The sequence below is a fragment of the Camellia sinensis genome, chromosome 10 (genome assembly GCF_055761805.1).
Source record: "Camellia sinensis isolate YWXY chromosome 10, ASM5576180v1, whole genome shotgun sequence".
In the NCBI taxonomy this organism is placed as follows: Eukaryota; Viridiplantae; Streptophyta; class Magnoliopsida; order Ericales; family Theaceae; genus Camellia; species Camellia sinensis.
Window position 1 is genome coordinate 22,985,718 of NC_138970.1, and position 19,556 is coordinate 23,005,273.

Genomic DNA, 19,556 nt, shown 5'->3' on the forward strand with positions numbered 1-19,556 from the left:
TTTTTTGGTCTATAGCGGAATTTTCTTCTTTTTTATTTTTATTTTTGTTTTTAATAAAAAAAAGGAGATTTTCATCGATTCAGTAGTAAAAAAAAATAGAACGTATATTATTGGTATCATGTTAAATGAAAAAACAGATTTTCTTTTTTTGTTGGTATCATTATTGATATTATTATCATTTGGTTTCAGAAATTGGTTCACTTTCCTTCCATCACTCTTCATAAGTTCAATTTTCGATTTTTTTTCTCTTTCTTTTAACATTTGAATTCCTACTAGACCCCCTTCCAATTAAAAATAAAAACTAGAAAATGAAGAAATTGAAAAGTAGACTGCCCTGCTGGATATTGATAGTAACATAGTTACCAACTTAGTTGATCAATTCATGGCAAAATGAAAAGGGAACAATAAATGGATTGGTCAAGACCCTTGACAGATTCAAATGGGTTATAAAATAGGGAAACAAATGAAAAATCAAAGTGCCAATTAGATGACAACATCAGAACTAGACTACTATTGATTTTGTTCAATGGATTCCACAGTGGACAACCAGAAGAAATTTCATTAATTGCAATATAATCTTCATAAAAATAGTTTGCAAAACCAGTTCCAAATACCTACTATTTAACTTCTCAAACAAAAACATTGGCTTTTGCATCGGTTGGTTCTAGGTTACATACAATTGAGCAGCGGATGATTTCAAAGGAAAGCAAAAAACATTGAAAAATAATCTGAATTCTTATGTGGATATTGAATAGTCTGCATGATATGAAATGAATTAAATGTAAATTAAACTAACGTATTTTTTTTTTCTAGACGAACACATCGTGTCGCAATAGAGTGTGACCACTACACAAATTTTGTGGTCCAGCACCCGCACACTAGCAAGAGATGTTGGAAAGCAAAAATATTAAAACACTTCTTGTTTAGCTATGTAGCAAAACCGACCAAACCAATAAAACCAACCAAGAAAAACCGCAAAACTGACCAAACTAAGAAAACGAACCAAGCTAGACCAAATTGACAGAAACCAATCAATTTCCCCATAAGCTTCAGTCAGTTCAGTTTTGATATTTTCAGTTCAATCTCCATTTGTATGGTTTTATAAACCAAAAGAATAGCAATCGACCATTTAGCAGCAACCATATCACAGATTTGCAATCTAAAATTATTTGTTTATCAGACTATAATTGACATTAAGGATTAAATTGAAGACAATTAAAATATCAAATAACACAACAACCAAACCCCAAATCTCATCTGATTCAAGCCAACATTAGCATTTACAAGAAGAAAGCCATTTGTCTTTGCATCCAGCTCTGTCAATAGCAGTAAAATCAAGTGAATAGAAATTGACATACGCCCACAAACACAAACAAATTAGAGAAAATTTGTTCAATTGTAAAGAATTCTTACTTTTTGTTATCAGAACCTAAACTAGTGAATGTCTTTGCAATATAAATTTGAAACTTACATCAACCATAAAATATAAAATACTAACAAATTTAAGTCCTCAAAAAATATCCATCAACCATCGTTTAAGAGTATTTATACAAAATACTAACAAATTTAAGTCCTCAAAAAAAATTTAAAAAAAAATCTTAGTTTAGCTCCCAATATCACCCGCTCGATCATATCAACTATTACCCACAGCAACACCTGCAAAAACAAATTATATTGTCGTTAAAATAGAAACACAATAAAATAGAAACAAAGAAAAGGAAAAAGCAAATAAATAAAAATATATGGAGACTCATTAAGGCAATTCATTTGGGTTCTTTGGTATTTTTCTTAATTGACTTGGGTTATTTTTAAGTATTTGGATTGCTCTAAAACACACCCGCAAGTATAACTTTATACACTGTCCAACTTATAGCAAATAATTAATCAAACTTATTACTTTATAGCAAAGAATTAATAAAACAAATAAAAATAAAATGAATTTTATTTCGACTATATATAATATTAGTAATTAGAATTCACAGAATTTTTTTGACTTATCCTCCTTGTATAAGTTAAGATCTATTCTTCAATATCACGAAACGTCTTTTTTTCTTAAGACTTCAATAAAAGATTATTTTGGAAAACAAGGAATAATTCATTATGAATTAAGACCTAAGAAACTTCGGAATTCTGGACTAAATTAATGGAAAAACTGGTTAAAAGGTCATTATCAATACCATTTATCTCAGATTAGATGGTCTAGATTAATAGCAGCAAAATGGAAAAATAGAATCAATCAATGTCGTACAATTCAAAATCAATATTTAAACAAAGAGAATTCATATGAAAAAGACCTATTAATTCATTACAAAAAACAAAACGATTACGAAATATATTCATTACCAAATCAAAATGAGAATTTTCAAAAATACTATAGATATAATCTTTCATCTTATAGATCTATTAATTATGAAAATAAGAGGGACCCATATATTTATGGATCACCATTCCAAGTAAATAAGAATCGAGAGAGTTCTTATAATTACAACACACACAAACATAGGGGCAAATTTTTTGATATACTAGGGGATATCCCTATCAAAAATTATTCAGGAAAAAGTGATATTATGTATATGGAAAAAAATCCGGATCGAAAATATTTTGATTGGAAAATTCTCTATTTTTGTCTTAAAAAGAAAATCGATATTGAGGCCTGGATCAAGATCGATACCAACAATAATAAAAATACTAAAATCGGGACTAATAATTATCAAATAATTGATAAAATTGATAAAAAATATCTTTTTTATCTTACGATTCCTCAAGATCAAGAAATCAATTCACCCAATAAAATAAAACCGTGGTTTATACCAAGCAAATTACTTTTTTATCCGTCCAAAAATTTATCTATATGTTCAAATGTTATTTATCTGTACACATGTCACGTACTTTTCTAATTATTTGTCCAAATATCACCTAATTATACACGTGTCACCTATTTGTCCCACCTTACTGCTACCAACCATTGTTGCCAACTACCGCCAGCCATTGGCAACTTTTTCAACAACTTTAGGAGTGATAAACGAACCAAACAACTTGAGCTCGACTTATGTTCAGCTCATTAAAAACTCGTTCGAGCTCAGTTCGTTAAGTAAATGAGCCAAACTTGAACACATTTTAAAACTCATTAAAGTTTTCAAATTAAGCTTGAATAGTCAATTGCTTGTTCGGCTCTGTTTGATGAATCTAAAACTACCAAACTACTTCAGGTCGGCTTGAGAAAAACTCATTTGATATCGACTCGAAAATTTAACGAACCAAAGTTGAACAAATTTTAAAATTCGCTAAAGTTATCAAAGCAAGTTATAACAATCAACTGTTTAGCTCGTTTATTATCCCTAAAGATTGTTTAAATAGGACTACAACTATTTGTCTTTCTCATTTTACATCCCCTCCATACCTTATTCTCTCTACTACTTACAACACAATTTTGGAAGCAATTATTATATATGTAGAATCACTTGAAAATAAAATAAAATAAACACTCTAGAGGATTCATGCTTCATCTGTGATGGGTGGCTGAAGGCAAAAATCTCAGTATAGAATTTTCAAATGTCTATCAAAATTAATGAATTTACTTGAACCAGACTCTCTTGTGATGTATTTGCCCTAGAGTTCTTTCTTTTCAAACATGTACATTTCTCTACTCCCTCAAAATTATGTTTATTTTTGTCGTGGGTGGGAAGCAAAAGTATCAGTTCAGAATTTCCAAACATTTACATGTCATTCAACAAATTTGAGTTCAACCAAAAATGAATTCAATCTTTCTCTTGTGACATCATCTCCCTCTAAAAAAAAGACAGTACACCCGCAAGTATCCTACTATCAATTAAAATACACAAACAAAATAAAAGCACACCTGCCAGTGCCCTGCTATCAATTCAAAGCAAATAAATTCAAAAAAACATAAGCAATTAGCATACTATCAATTAACATGAAACAAATAACTATCAATTAAAATAAACAAACAAATAAAAAAAGACAGCACAAATAAATAAAATAGTACACCCGCCAGTGCCCTGCTATCAATTAAAATAAACAAATAAATAAAAAAAGACAGCACAAATAAATAACGTAGCACACCCACCAGTGCCCTGCTATCAATTAAAATAAACAAATAAATAAAAAAAGATAGCACAAATAAATAAAATAGCACACCCGTCAGTGCCCTGCTATTAATTAAAAGCAAATAAATTAAAAAACACACCTGCTAATGCAACCGCTAGAGAGGAAGGGATGGAGGAGGTATAGCTTTATTTCTACGTTAAGATGGAGAAATTGAGGACCTATAACAAAAAAAAAAAAAATACTCTACCCTTAATGTCTATGTACATCCACTCAAGCTATAGAAATCAGAATTTAATATATGAACCTTTCTATTCTCCAAAACAAATTTGCATTTTGTTTGTGTCACCAAATCAAGCTTAGCTTTAGCAGAGTGTAACTTAGTCACTAGGTTCTTCACTGTATCATTCTAAAATTCCAAAGACAAATGAAACACTGGAACTCCATAATAGCCAAAAGGATCATGAAATGATATGTCCATACCACATTTTTTGAAATGATATAGCTCTTAACACTACACTTCCCTGTAAGTTAAGTTCAATAAGTTAGAACGACTTACCTTGTTCATAAGATTTTTATTTATATTTGTGAATGGGGGGACTACTACTCAAAATCGGGAAATTGTTTGGGATTAAATGTAGTTATGGTAGTTTATTAGCTTGAAACAGGAAAACATTATCAATTCAGATAATTTTTTCTTCATGATAATTCCAGGTCAGCTATCATACTGTTCAGATGGTTGTCATGTTTTCCCATCAAAATAAAATCACCATTGAAACAGCATGCAGCAGTAACAGATCAAAAGCAAATTTTCATAAATGCCATCTAACATTAAGAAAAACTTTTTTTTAATCACACGTCATACCTTCAGTTTCACCTATTTGCTCACCAGTTTTATCCTTGATCTGCACGAATTAAAATCAGTATCATTAGAAGAATTTTTGTTTGGAAGTAAAGAGTTAAATATAATGTTTTTTTTTTTTGGGATAAATAATCAAACTTTATTAAAAAAGCATCAAGATGATACAAAGAGTTAAATATAATTTGAGAAAGCTAGATAAACAAAATTATTCGAGACCTCCATCCAATAGGGACTAAACTGGGTGTACCATTTTTTTAAAACAGAAAAAACAAATGGATCAAAAGGCTTATTTAACTAGTTAAACAAATGGACTTTACACTCAAATGGATCAAATAAACAGATTTCAAATAAAAAATTAGTCTTATATCAGTTACATGAGTACAAAATTCAATTACCACACATCAGATCTCACACACAAGCCAAATTTCAAGTATATATATGGAATCAACACAACTAACAAACATAACACTACAAAAAAATTGATTTTTTGCGACGGTAAAACGCCGTCACAAATACCCCAAACGCCGTCACATTTACATAAAGAATGCCACTATAACTAGTGATTTTCCCTTTGATTCATCTTAATTGCATATAGGCTCAAACTCTGTTTTATTTTTTTGGCAATACTTTTGGGCATAAAGTTGTAGCCTTTGGATTCCAAACCCACATTTATCCTGCTTGTCAACCCAAGCTTTCACCACATTGAGCAATGTCCTATTATAGTATGGGTTTGACAGTTTACTATGACACCATTTGTGCTTCCGTTTAGTTTTAATTTATTTATCTCTTGAACCCATGTAACATTCTTGGAAAACTTGATTGCAGTGCTATATTTTAGTGGCCATTTGAATTTAGTTTTTTTAACCACATGACGTGACCTAGTTTACAAATATATAAGAGATGTATTGAATTACAATCTAATTCATGTAACATGTAATGATAAATGCATATAAATTAGAAAAGAAAAAAAAAATTTATAGCATTGACACAAGTCCATGTATTATTGAGCCTCTTATATAATTAATATTCTATAACATAACAATCTCTATTAGTCAAGAGTCTTTTAAGAAACTAACTTCATTCCTTGGTGCATAATTAATAATTTTGTTAGATAATAATTAATATGGTTTTGAAATATCCTCTTATATTATTAATTATTACAATACAAATGAATAGACATATGTATTCTACAGAAATTTCTTTCCTTGTCCTTTTTATGTCATGGTTTGCATGTTTGAAATTTATATTTATTGTAACCCATTTTTAAGAAAGGATTCTAGCTTGCAATGCCTATGGGAAATAAACTGAGCCATTCCACTATCATGGTGGTAGAAAGCTCCATCATACCATGCTCAACATTAAGTTTGAAGGTAGAAACTTATGCACTAAATCATCAAAAGCACATCGCAGAACTTACAGGTATGCAGAAAGGTAAGATCTTCATAAAAATGTAAATTCCCAAAGAAATTTAAGAGTGCATGTAGTGTACAGTGCTCCCGAACAATATGATAAAAAAGACAGCACCCACTACCCAAAAATAGAACACGTCCAGAAGCTTATCTATGCTTAATATCATACCTCTCTCCCTTACTAGGAAGAAAACAAGCATCTAGAAAAAATGAAACTGCCAGATGCACCTCTCCCCTGATGAGCTTGCATGGCCATGCCATCAAAGATTCTTTCACTGACATCCAAATAACATTATCTAGAAAATTAAAATCTCAGTAAACCCTAAACCCATATATATATATATATATATATTTCATAGATAGACGAAAATTTAAATTCATACCTCAACCATCTCCGCATTTCCAACTCGTTCGAACAACCCAGCAAGGAGAGAGAAGAAATGAGGAACTTCGAAGGGTCTGCCGCTCGCTGGCGAGAAAGAGAGAGAGAGATGTAAGAAGAGATTAGGGATTTTTGAGATTGGGGATTTTGGTTCAAGAGATTAGGGATTTTGGGTATGGGGTGGGGGGGAACCCAAGCGGGAATGGAAAAGGGGGGGAGCGGGAGCGGGAATGGAAATTTTTTTTTTTTTCATTACAAATGAATATTTAAATAATAAAATGGCTCCTTTTTTTTTCACAACGGAGGATGTCGTCGCCAAAAAAAAATATTTTTTATTAAAATAATTTTTTTTTATAGTTAATGAATTTTATTTTTTTTATTTAGTAAGATTGAAAATTTATTTGTTTCATATTTATTTTAACGAATAAATTTTTTTTTTATTTGGTCGAAGTAGGGTAATATTTTCTATTAAAATAAAGTTAATTTTTTGTGGTCAATGAAAAATATTTTTTTGCGATCCTTTTTTTTTTTTTTGTTACTAAAAATCAAGAACTAATTTTTTGTGGTAGAGGATAGGGAGTGGCAGTTGTGTTGAAGGTGGTGGATAAGAGGTGATAGTGGTGGTGGTAGTAATGGTGAAGGAGATTAGTGGTGAAGTTGTGGTAGTAGTAAAGGAGATAGAGTAGTGGTGGTGGAGGAGAGATAATAGTAGTAATAATGGTGGTAGTGGAGTGGTAGTGATGATGGTAGTAATGATAGTCGTAGAGGTAGAGTGGCAACAGTGGTAGTAGTGGTAGTAGTGGAATGGCATTTGTAGTAGTGGTGAAGATGGTAGAGGAGATGGGTGGTGAGAGAGAGATGAGTGAGAGACAGATAGAGAAGAGAGATAGAGAGAGAAAGAGAGAGACAAAGTGGTCGCTAAATCGAGAGGGAGCTCAGTAAATAGAGAAAACGGAAGGGAGAGAGTGAGCAACACGAACACAATGGGAGAGAGAGAGAGAGAGAGAAAGAGAAGAGAGAGAGGGAGAGAGAGAGACAAAAAGATAAAGAGATAGAGAGTGAGAGACAGAAAAAGAGACACAGAGAGAGAGAGATAACGAGAGAGAGAGAAGAGAGATGAGCGAGAGAGACATAGTGAGATGAGAGAGATAGAGAGAACAGAGATGAGCGAAAGAGACAGGGAGAGAAAATAGATGAGAGAAAGAGATAGATGAGTGAGAGACACAGAGAGAGAGAGAGACAAACAGATAGACAGAGAGAGAAGAGTGATGAGTGAGAGAGAGAAAGAGAAGAGAGAGGAAGATGAAAAAATGGGTAAAAAGATATAGACAAAGAGAGAGAGAGAACAAAAAAGCGTGAAAAGAGATAAACGAGAGAGTGAACGGGAGAGATGAACGAGAGAGATAAAGAGAAAAGAGAGAGAGAGATAAAGAGAGAAGAGAGATGAGAGAGATAGACAGAAGAGAGATGGACGAGAGACACAAAGAGAAAGAGATGAGAGAGATAGACAGAAGAGAGATGAGAGAAGAGATAGATGAGTGAGAGACACACAGAGAGAAAGAGAGACAGATAGATAGACAGACAGACAGAGAAGAGTGATGAGTGAAAGAGAGAAAGAGAAGAGAGAGAGGAAGATGAAAAATGGGTGAAAAGAGACAGAGAGGGGGGGTAAGAAGAGATTATGGATTTTTGGTTTTGGGTGGGGTGGTTTGAGATTGGGGATTTTTTGTTTGGGTTAGGGAGGTTACAGAACGGGAATGGAAAAAAAAAATGGGGGGAATGGGGGAAAAAAAAAAGGAGGGGAAACATAGCGGAAATGAAAAAAAAAATCGGTCACAAATGAAATTTAAACAACAAAACGTGGTTTAACCTTTTTTTTTTTTTGCGATGGGGGTTGCCGTCGCCAAAAAATAATAGTTAATGAATTTTTTTTTTTTAAAAAAAATTTAGTTATAGATTGAAAATTTATTTGTTTTATTTTCATTTTAATGAAAAAAAAATTATTATTATTTTTTTATCAAAAAGTCACATTTTTTTGCGACAGCAAGTTGTGCCGTCTCAAAAAGGCACATTTTTCGCAACAGCAAGTTGTACCGTCTCAAAAAGTCACATTTTTTTTGCGACGGCAAGCTGTGCCGTCTCAAAAAGGCACATTTTTTGCGACGGCAAGTTGTGCCGTCTCAAAAAGGCACATTTTTTGCGACGGCAAGTTGTGCCGTCTCAAAAAGTCATATTTTTTGCGACGGCAAATTGTGCCATCTCAAAAGGTCACATTTTTTGCGACGGCAAGTTGTGCCGTCTCAAAAGGCCACATTTTTTGCGACGGCAAGTTGTGCCATCTCAAAAAGTCATATTTTTTGCGACAACAAGTTGTGCCGTCTCAAAAGGTCACATTTTTTGCGACGGCAAGTTATGCCGTCACAAAAAATGACTTTTTGCGACGGCAAATGTGCCGTCGCAAAAAGTTCGGTCTCATAAGCCCACTTTTCTTGTAGTGTAAAAAACCTAAACCTATTCAAATCATATTTTCCTAATTTTATAAACCAACCCAGTGAGTTCACAAAGGTGAAAGGGGCAGTTTCGAAGAAGGGGATTTTGGTCTAGGGTTTCATAGAAAGGAGATGGAGAAAGGGAGAGAAACAAGTTGCAGAGCGAGTGAGAGAGAAAGAGAGACATACATTGAGGCATGTAGCTTGCTAAAATGAGGAAAAGAAAAAGGCAGAGGAATAAACTCACTCTTCGGTGCTTGGCAATGAGCAGCTCCGGCGAGATCCTATAGAGATCTCCGTCAACAGCTTTGGGAACTTTTCTCCGTGGTGGAGGATGCGGCGGCGAAAGCCAAACAGGTCTTGGCAAGGCAGTGGCAACGATCGAGAGAGAGAGAGAGAGAGAGAGAGAGAAAGAGAGAGAGAGAGAGAGAGAGAGAAAGAAATTTTTGAAGACGTTTGGGAGTCTGAGGGATTTGCCATGGAAAGAGGCAATTTTGATTTTCACTTCCAAATTTTTGGAGGAAATTATTTGGGGGAAATTATGTAATAATCATAATAAAAAAATCAATTAATTTAGAGTCTTATAATAAAATAAATTATTAATTTATAATTTTATCAATTTACACTCAAATTTTTTTTATTTATTTTTTATATAAATCCTCATCTATTTTTATTAAGTAAAATTAATAATAAAAAAAAGTATTTTACTCATCAACTACAAAATGTATAATCACACCATAAATTGGCGTAAACATAATAGAAAAAATTTCAGGTAGCGTTTGGTAACTTTTACGTTTTTGGTTTATGTTTACAAAAATTTTATAAACTGATTTTTGTTTATTTTTAGAAAAATATAAATTACAAACGCGTTTGGTTGAACAAAATGTTTAAAAAAATTTAAAAACATAAACTAAAAAAATATGTTTGTTCAAGCCTAAAATATTTATATTTATATTTATTAATTATGACGATGGGATCACACACATTATAATTGAAAAAAAATTAATTGAAAAAAAAAATTTGAAAAAAAATTAATTAAAAAAAATTGAAAAAAAATTAATTGGGAAAAAAAATATTTGGAAAAAAATTATTTGAAAAAAAAATTATTTGAAAAAAAATTAATTGAAAAAAATGAAAAAAAAGTTAATTAAAAAATTAATTAAAAAAATTAATTGGGGAAAAAATATTTGAAAAAAAAAATTAATTGAAAAAAAGATTAATTAAAAAATTTATTTGAAAAAAAAAATTTGAAAGCTGAAAACGTAAACTCATTTTTTGAGTTTACGTTTTTTCCTCAAATTTATAAACTGAGACAACCATTTATAAACCACGACTTAAGCCATGGAACAGATAAACACAGAATGTAATGACAATAATTAAATAATTTAATCCACGACTTAAGCCATGGAGCAAAAAATGAGAGTCAGAGAAGATTAACCAATAGAGCGAAAGGAAAGGGAATATGAGAAAGAGAGATTGAACGGACTTATCGCTTGTGAAAATAATGTCAAAGATGGTGTTGTTTCCGATAAGGAACATCGGAGATATCTACAGTGACAGTAAGGAATGAGAGAGATGCTTGACGGATAAAGAGAGCTGAGATAATAGAACAGTACAACAAAATGCGTAATATTCATTTTTCAACAATTCTATAACATATGTACAAATTGATAAAATCATAACTATGGCCAAAGGTTTGTATATGTATGACATATTAATTTGAAAGAGCTAGAGTTTTGGGATAAATGCATTTACTAGATAGAGAAATATCACCAGAATGAATAGTGTTGAAATAGACAGAGAAAATAATGACGAGTTAAAGGATCTATTGCAGAGACACAAGAGTATAGAGAAGAAGAATCCAGTGATGAAGAACTATCAACAATGGTCGTTCGATGATTTCAGCGAAATAGAGAAGTCTGATTAAGAAGTAGAGAGAGCTCAGGCATAACTAGGACAAATCAAGGGAAAGAAAATTGAGTGCAGAAAAAAATGAAGAATAGTTGGGAAAAAAATTTAGGAAGAATAGTTGGGAAATTGGTGGAATTAACGGTTATATGACTCTTTCAAATTGTTTTGATTTAAATTTTTGACCATTGCACTGACAAGGGGGGTAGGGAGCCATTGGGGTCGAGTCGAGCCAGATGGGGAAGAAAATTTCGGGACGAGCTCACGGGATGGGTCACACTCCATAACACCAGGGTCGGGCCGGGCTCTAGAACATATATCTTAGGTTGGGTTTAGGCTCGAGCCTAGTTGGGCCTACCCAGGGCACGAGTGGACTTGGTGTGTGCCGCGAGCTCGTGGGCCAAATTTACACCCCTATATGTGGGTAGTGGTTATGAGATATATGATTAGTGGTTATGATATATGTGATATTGATTATGAAACAAAGGGTGCTGGTTATGAGATGTGGTTATAACATATGTGGGTAAAGATAATGAGATATATGATTAGTGATTATGAGATATGTGATTTTGGTTATGAGCAGAGTGGTATAGCTATAAGTCAAAGAGCGTTTGGTTATGAGATATGTGATTAGTAGTTATGATATATGTCATGTTGGTTATGAGATATGTGGGTAATGGTTATGAGCAAAGTGGTGTCAAAGGGTGTTTGGTTATGCTATATGTGTTAGTGGTTATAAGATATATGGGTAATGGTTATGAGCAAAGTGGTGTCAAAGGGTGTTTGGTTATACTATATATGTTAGTTGTTATGAGATATGTGAGTAATGGTTATGAGCAAAGTGGTGTCAAAGGGTGTTTGGTTATGCTATATGTGTTAGTGGTTATGAGATATGTGGGTAATGATTATGAGCAAAGTGGTGTCAAAGGGTGTTTGGTTATGCTATATGTGTTAGTGGTTATGAGATATGTGGGTTATGAGCAAAGTGGTGTCAAAGGGTGTTTGGTTATGCTACAAGTGTTAGTGGTTATGAGATATGTGGGTAATGGTTATGAGCAAAGTGGTGTCAAAGGGTGTTTGGTTATACTATATGTGTCAGTGGTTATGAGATATGTGGGTAATTGTTATGAACAAAGTAATGTCAAAGGATGTTTGGTTATGCTATATGTCTTAGTGGTTATGAGATATATGGGTAATGGTTATGAGCAAAGTGGTGTCAAAGGGTGTGGTTATGCTATATGTATTAATGGTTATGAGTTATGAGGTATTGGTTATATGACTAGTAGTTATGAGATATGTGATATTGGTTATTAGATATGTGATTAGTAGTTATGAGATATGTGATGTTGGTTATGATCAAAGTGGTGTGGTTATGAGCAAAAAGGTGTTAATTATAAGACATGTGATTAGCGGTTATGAGATATGTGATGTTGGTTATGACAAAAAGGTGTTAGTTACGAGATATGAGAATAGTGGTTATGAGATATGTGATGTTGGTTATGACTCAAAGGGACTAGTTATGAGATGTGGTTATGATTTATGTGGGTAGTAGTTATGAGATATGTGATCAATGGTTATGAGATATGTGATATTTGTTATGATCAAAGTGGTGTTAGTTATGAGATATGTCATTATGATTATGAAATATGTGATATTAGTTATGAACAAAATGGTGTTGGTTATGAGATGTGGTTATGAAATGTGGTATTAGTTATGAACAAAATGGCATTGGTTATGAGATGTGGTTATAACTAAGTTATGATCAATTTGATTATAGTTATGAAGAAATACGATTTTAGCTCATAACTATAAAAAGTGACCTATTAGTTATGAACAAAATGATATTGGTTATGAGATGTGGTTATAACTAAGTTATGATCAATTTGATTATAATTATGAAGAAATACGATTTTAGCTCATAACTATAAAAAGTGACCTGTTTAGCAGGTCACTTTTAGTGATGTGGCTCAATCCTAGCCATTGATTTTTTGTGTACCGTACATTTTTTGAACAAAATGTACCATAGACTTTCCCGAAAGGTTATATTCTCTTATGGTGTTGCTTTTAAAGTTAGTTACCAGAAGGCAAACTGCAGCAATATCATCAACAGGTAAATCAATGTCATCAAATTTGCCATTCAGAAAAGTGTATTAGGACAATGCTTGATTAATCAATTGACTCATCTTCTAGTTAGAGTAGAGAGCAAGGATGACTACTCATATTTTTTCAGTATAATATGCAGGGATCGGTAAAGACCATAGGATGGTCTTCCGATGCAAAATCATGCAATCATATCCTATTCTTCTGGAAGTATATAAACTGGTGTTGGAAAATTGGACGGATGACAATTAGCAGTAGATTACTTGACTTTTATGTATTATGTAATTTGTATAAGAAAAGCAAGTGAATAGCCAAGAAAGAGAGGAACAGGGGCTTAGAAAGGAAAGAGAGAGAGATTGGGACTGTAATTCCATATATATATTCCAATAGTTCCTGGCTATTTATAAACCAAATGAGAACATATCAACTACAGGAATGAGAAAATACCAACTGCCGAAAATAACAACAGAAAATAATAATGCAAGAAAGATGTGGCACTAATTGTGGAATTGTGGAAGCAACCAATACACCCACTACTACACTACTCCTATTCTTGAGGCAACAGTTTCTATTCTCATGCTAAGGCTGTGAGGCAGAGACATATCATTCCTCTCTCCTTGAATTATCCTTGTCCTCAAGGATAAAGTCAGGGTAAGACTTCGAAAAACGCCAACGATTCTCCCAGGTTGCAACTTCAATTGGCGCTCCAACCCATTTAACCAAAATCTCGAACTTGGGGCGATAAAGACCCTTTTGAACAATATGGGTGTCCAACACGGCCTCAAGTTGAGGAAGGACCTCGTGTGTGTCCGAAACTGGCGGAAGTTAGTGGGAGACAGTGGTGATGGGACCGACGTGTTTTTTGAGGAGACTAACATGAAAGACATCATGGATTTGGGAATTCACTGGTAGCTCGAGCTTGTACGCTACTGGACCAATTCGAGCAAAAACCTTATAAGGGCCAAAGAACCGAGGTGAGAGTTTCACAGAGCTGCGAGAAGCCACTGATTTCTGTCGGTACGGTTGGAGTTTGAGGTACACAAAATTGCCGACCTCAAAAACAAGCTCCCGTCGATGTTGGTCAGCCTGGGATTTCATTCGGTCACGTGCGACAGTCAAATTACGACGCAATGCAGTGAGAATGCCATCACGGCTTTCGAAAGGGGAAATTTTGGTGGAAGAGTGAGTGGAGGTATTGTAGCTATATTTAGCCCATGCAACCCAGTCCATCCATTTCCATGGCTGCCCATGTGTGAAACACCGAAGATACTGCTCGAGTGTGCGATTAACTACTTCCGTTTGACTGTCGGTCTGTGGGTGATAGCTAGAACTCCTGCAAAGAGCTGTACCTTGGATGTGAAATAAAGTTTTCCAAAATAAACTCATAAAAATTTTGTCACGGTCACTTACAATGGATGCTGGCATGCCATGAAGACGGACAATTTGTGCGATAAAGACTTTGGCCACGATTATGGCAGTAAAAGGGTGCTTGAGCGGAATGAAATGGGCATATTTAGTCAAGCGATCGACGGCCACCATGATGACCGTTTGACCTTAGGACAGTGGCAACCCTTCGACGAAATCCATAGAAATGTCAGTCCACACTTTAGTTGGTATTGGCAACTGTTGTAAGAGGCCGGCAGGGGGCAAACAATCAGATTTGCATCATTGACAAACATCACAATTTTTTATGAAGTCCTTGATCGCAGTTCACATGGAAGGCCAAGTAAAGCTTGAGTTAATACGGCTCAATGTTTTATGATAGCCAAAGTGTCCGCTAACCGGTGATGAGTGATGTATTGATAAAATAGCCGGAAGTAATGGCGAAGAAGGACTCAAATAGATGCTCTCACCTTTGAAAAAAACCCCATCACGTAAAGAGTATTGTGGCTGGAGGTGTGATGGTATGGATCCCAATAGTTGACTGTAGAATGAATCGGTGGCAACCTCTTGTTGGAGGATGGCCCACCAATCCGCAACGGGCAACGACACAACGAGGAATTCTAGTTCGCCAACCCGTGAGAGAGCATCAGCACCACCATTCTCATTTCCCTTCTTGTACTCAATGGTATAATCATAGCTGAGAATTTTCGATAACCACCGTGTTTGTGCTGGTGTTGTGATTCGTTGCTCTAACAAGTATTTTAAACTTCTCTGATCGGTTCGGACAATGAATGGTTTGCCGAGTAAATATGGTCTCCACTTGCGGATGGCCTTAACTATTGCGAGCATCTCCTTCTCATAGGTCAATAAAGCCAAGGCTGATGGTTTGAGAGCTTCACTAAAGTAGGCTATTGGTTAGTCTTGTTGTGACAAAATAGCTCCGATGCCTACCCCACAAGCATCGCATTCGATAACAAAAGATTGTGAAAAATCTGGTAAGCGTAGGACTGGAGGAGATGTGAGGGCCTGTTTGAGTTGTGAGAACGCAGTGGCGGCCTCAGAAGTCCATTGGAACCCATCTTTGGATAACAAGCGAGTGAGAGGCGCAGCAATCCCGCCAAAGCCTCTGATAAATTTTCGGTAGTATCCGGCTAAGCCAAGGAAGCCGCGAACACCTCGAGCGGAAGTGGGAGTTGGCCACTCGAGGACTGAACTAATCTTTCCAGGATCGACGGCCACCCCTGCCACTGAAATTAGGTGGCCCAAGTATGCCACATGTAACACGCCAAAACAACATTTAGATTGTTTGGCAAACAACTGATTTTTGGATAAAACAAGAAGGACCGTTCGGAGGTGGCCCAGATGGTCAACCCAATTTTTGCTGTACACCAAGATGTCATAAAAAAAAACCAGAACGAATTTCCTCAAGTAAGGTCGTAGCAAGTCGTTAATCAAACTCTGGAAGGTGGAGGGGGCGTTTGTAAGGCCGAAGGGCATAACAACAAATTCGTAATGTCCGTCATGTGTGCGGAAAGCAGTTTTGTGTATATCAACCCCATGAACCCTTATTTGATGGTATCCGGCGCGGAGGTCAAGTTTAGAAAAATACCTGGATCCATGTAATTCGTCGAGGAGTTCATCTATGACAGGGATCGGGTACTTATCTTTGATTGTAATATTGTTGAGAGCTCGGTAATCAACACAGAACCACTAACCACCATCCGCTTTCTTGACAAGTAACACCGGTGAAGAAAATGGACTCGTACTTGGATGGATCAGACCTAAATCCAGAAATTCCTTCACCATCCTTTCAATTTTTGTTTTTTGATAATGGGGGTATCGATAAGATCGGACACTCACGGGCTCTTGGTTGGGCTTCAACGGAATCCAATGATCATGGGCTCGTATTGGTGGCAAGGTGTCGGGGACGACGAAGATATGCTGAAATTCTGTGAGGATCTGGCTGAGGTCAGTAGGGTGATCGGTGACTTGAGTCGGTGCGTCGCATGGCATGATTTGAAAGAACACGGTTGTGCCATTGAGGTGGAGAAGTTCCTTGTCATTCAAGGCAGTGAGAGCTGGTTGTTTAAGTCCCTGCAAAATACAAGATTTACCTCCCTGCTGGAAAGACATGGTGAGCTTGCTATAGTCGGTTTCAATCGGCCCAAGGGTGGCCAACCACTGGACCCCCAACACTGTCTAACACGCTGCTGCAGGTAAATCATAAAAATTAGCTTGAACCGAAAAGTTTTGGATAAGGAGGGTGAGCCCAAGGCATCGTCCTTCGCAATTGATTTTGTCCCGATTAGCAACCATGACCTGCAGCTTCTGGTCGCGTGTAACGAGAAGCCCGAATTTGGTGACTATGGCTTGGTCGATGAAGTTATGGGTGCTCCTCCCATCAATGAGAACCATCACAGATTTGTTTTTCAATTTACCCACTACTCGAAATGTCTGAGGATGCTCTTTTCCTGCTATCGCATGGAATGAGATTTCTGGCAGTGGCTCAGTCATATCAGATTCATTGTTAGAGTTCGTGGCCTCGGCAGGTTCAAGTGTTGGTGATTCCTCAATCATAAACAGCTGGGGTCTTTGACATCGGTGGCCCGGAGTGAACTTCTCGTCGCAATAGTAGCACAGGCCCTTTTCACGGCGTTCTCGTGCCTCTTGACCTGTAATTTGCCGAAATGGAATTGGAGCTGTGGTTGAGGACTAACCCATCTTCTGCGCGGGTGGAGGTCCTAAGACTCCCGTTGTGCTATTCGGAGCAAACCTTGGAGTTATGGTTGCCACTGGGGGACGATAGGTACTGCTCCCTTTTTTTTGTAAGTTGTTGCGCTCTTCGATTAACCGTGCTGCCCCAATGGTGTCCGCCAATGTTCGTGGCTGTTTGAGTTTAACATCCAAGCATATGTCATCACGGAGACCAGCTATGAAACACCCAATTAAGTAGTTTACGAGTAACCCGTCAACCCGATGTGAGAGCATTTCGAAGGCTTCTTGGTAGATTGTGACTGTCGAAGTTTGTTTAAGGCGGGTCAAAGCTTCTGATAGATCCTCGTAGTCGGTTGGTCCGAAAGCCAATTCATCCCAGGTTAAAGGACCTCTGAACTTGGTCAACCATCGAAGCCACTGTAAAGCTATGCCTTCTAGGTGGAAGGATGTAAGTTGCACCTGTTGATCAGGGACCACACCCTTGAAGTCAAAGTACTATTCAGCCTTGTAAATCCAACCTGTTGGATCGTCCCCACTAAATTTTGGAAATGAGAGTTTTAAATGGGTGTGACTTCGGTCGGGATTGTGGTTGGTACCATGTGCTAGTACATGGGTGTTTCTGGCAGGTAGGGACTGATTGTGAGAGGTTTCGGCTTGAGCAAAGGGATTGTTGATAGGGACGGTGTGAGATGAGACTCGCATAGATTGGAGTTCCGTCAAAACGGTTTTGAGGGTATCATGAATTTGGTCAAAACTAGACTCATGGTGGGCTAGGATTTCACTGACTTTATTACGAAATTCTACGTTACTTTTGCCCCGAGTTTGCATGTTAGCAAGCTCTGATACCAAATATTATGTAATTTGTATAAGAAAAGCAAGTGAATAGCCAAGAAAGAGAGGAACAGGGGCTTAGAAAGGAAAGAGAGAGAGATTGGGACTATAATTCCATATATATATTCCAAGAGTTCCCTGGCTATTTATAAATCAAATGAGAACATATCAACTACAGGAATGAAAAAATACCAACTGTCGAAAATAACAACATAAAATAATAATGCAAGAAAGATGTGGCACTAATTGTGGAATTATGGAAGCAACCAATACACTCACTACTACACTACTCCTATTCTTGAGGCAATAGTTCCTATTCTCATGCTAAGGCTGCGAGGCAGAGACATATCATTATGCTATAGATATCATGGGCAGGACAAATAAGATGATGCCTGTAATTTACCCACACGTTTGATGATTTACTAGAACATCATAAATAAAAAAATTGACAGAATCTATTAAGTACAGTACCTGAATGGAAGGATATCATCGACATAATGAAAACTTCGTCATAGAACAACAGCTATGATTGTCATTGTCCTGCCCATCATACATAGACACAGGTGGGTCAACAAAATAAATTGTATTTCAAAATATTTCTGCACCAAATGTGCAATCATTAGTCCCTTAGTTGATTGTATAAACATCTCTCGAAGTAGTTGATCTGATATTTTGAATATAACTATTTCACGTTGATTTTATTAGAATAACGGCAATATACTCTTCAAAAAGGAATGCCTATGTGTTATGTGCTCTTAAGTTCATAAGACTGGGACTGCTATGCATCACTAACAATTTCAAAGGTGTAATTAGCAAAACATAAGGGAAACTGTGTTGACACTGACATCACTGGTTAAAAGTTTTCTTCCTGCTATTTCTCAATCTATAGGAGACTAATCCCCAATCGCAGTGCACTTGTCTCACACTCATTAAGTAGCTTAAAGTAAAAGAAAGCACATATGCAATATGCCCTTTGAATTTCCTTAATGAGAAGACTTTCAAATGCAGAGGCCAATTAAATCACCAAGCATAAACAGAATAACATACGCAAGTGCGCCAAAAGTCCCAATGAAAATAGCAGGACTGGAATTCCTAGCTGCTAAAAGTGCCTGCCAAGACATTAAACATCCAAAATCCAATTTAGTGAAGAACAACGTGCAGACAAGTTGATACAGTAGTAAAAATGAAGTAAGCTAAGAATTGTTAATCTCATAACACATTGCAGTCAAGAAGCAAAGTTCAGATGAAAAGTAGTTTGCTTATGTGGTGAGAGTACTAAACTTGATCTCATGCTAAGATTTAGGGATTAAAGTTTTTTTAGGGGAAAGTAAATTGTCCACCAACATACACAATATACACAAGCATGTTCATTCAATTAATTCACAGAGTGACTTGAAACATTCATGATCAGA

General features: G+C 35.8%; 1 long non-coding RNA gene across 1 annotated transcript in view; it reads right to left on the reverse strand.

Moving 5' to 3' along the window:
- The window catches only part of LOC145801014 (uncharacterized), a 34,207-nt gene extending 14,959 nt beyond the window's left edge, over positions 1-19,248 (reverse strand). The window contains exon 1 of the long non-coding RNA XR_014341825.1: positions 18,616-19,248. This is a non-coding gene — a long non-coding RNA (uncharacterized LOC145801014). The remainder of the gene's footprint in view (positions 1-18,615) is intronic.
- Between the last annotated feature and the right edge of the window lie 308 nt (positions 19,249-19,556).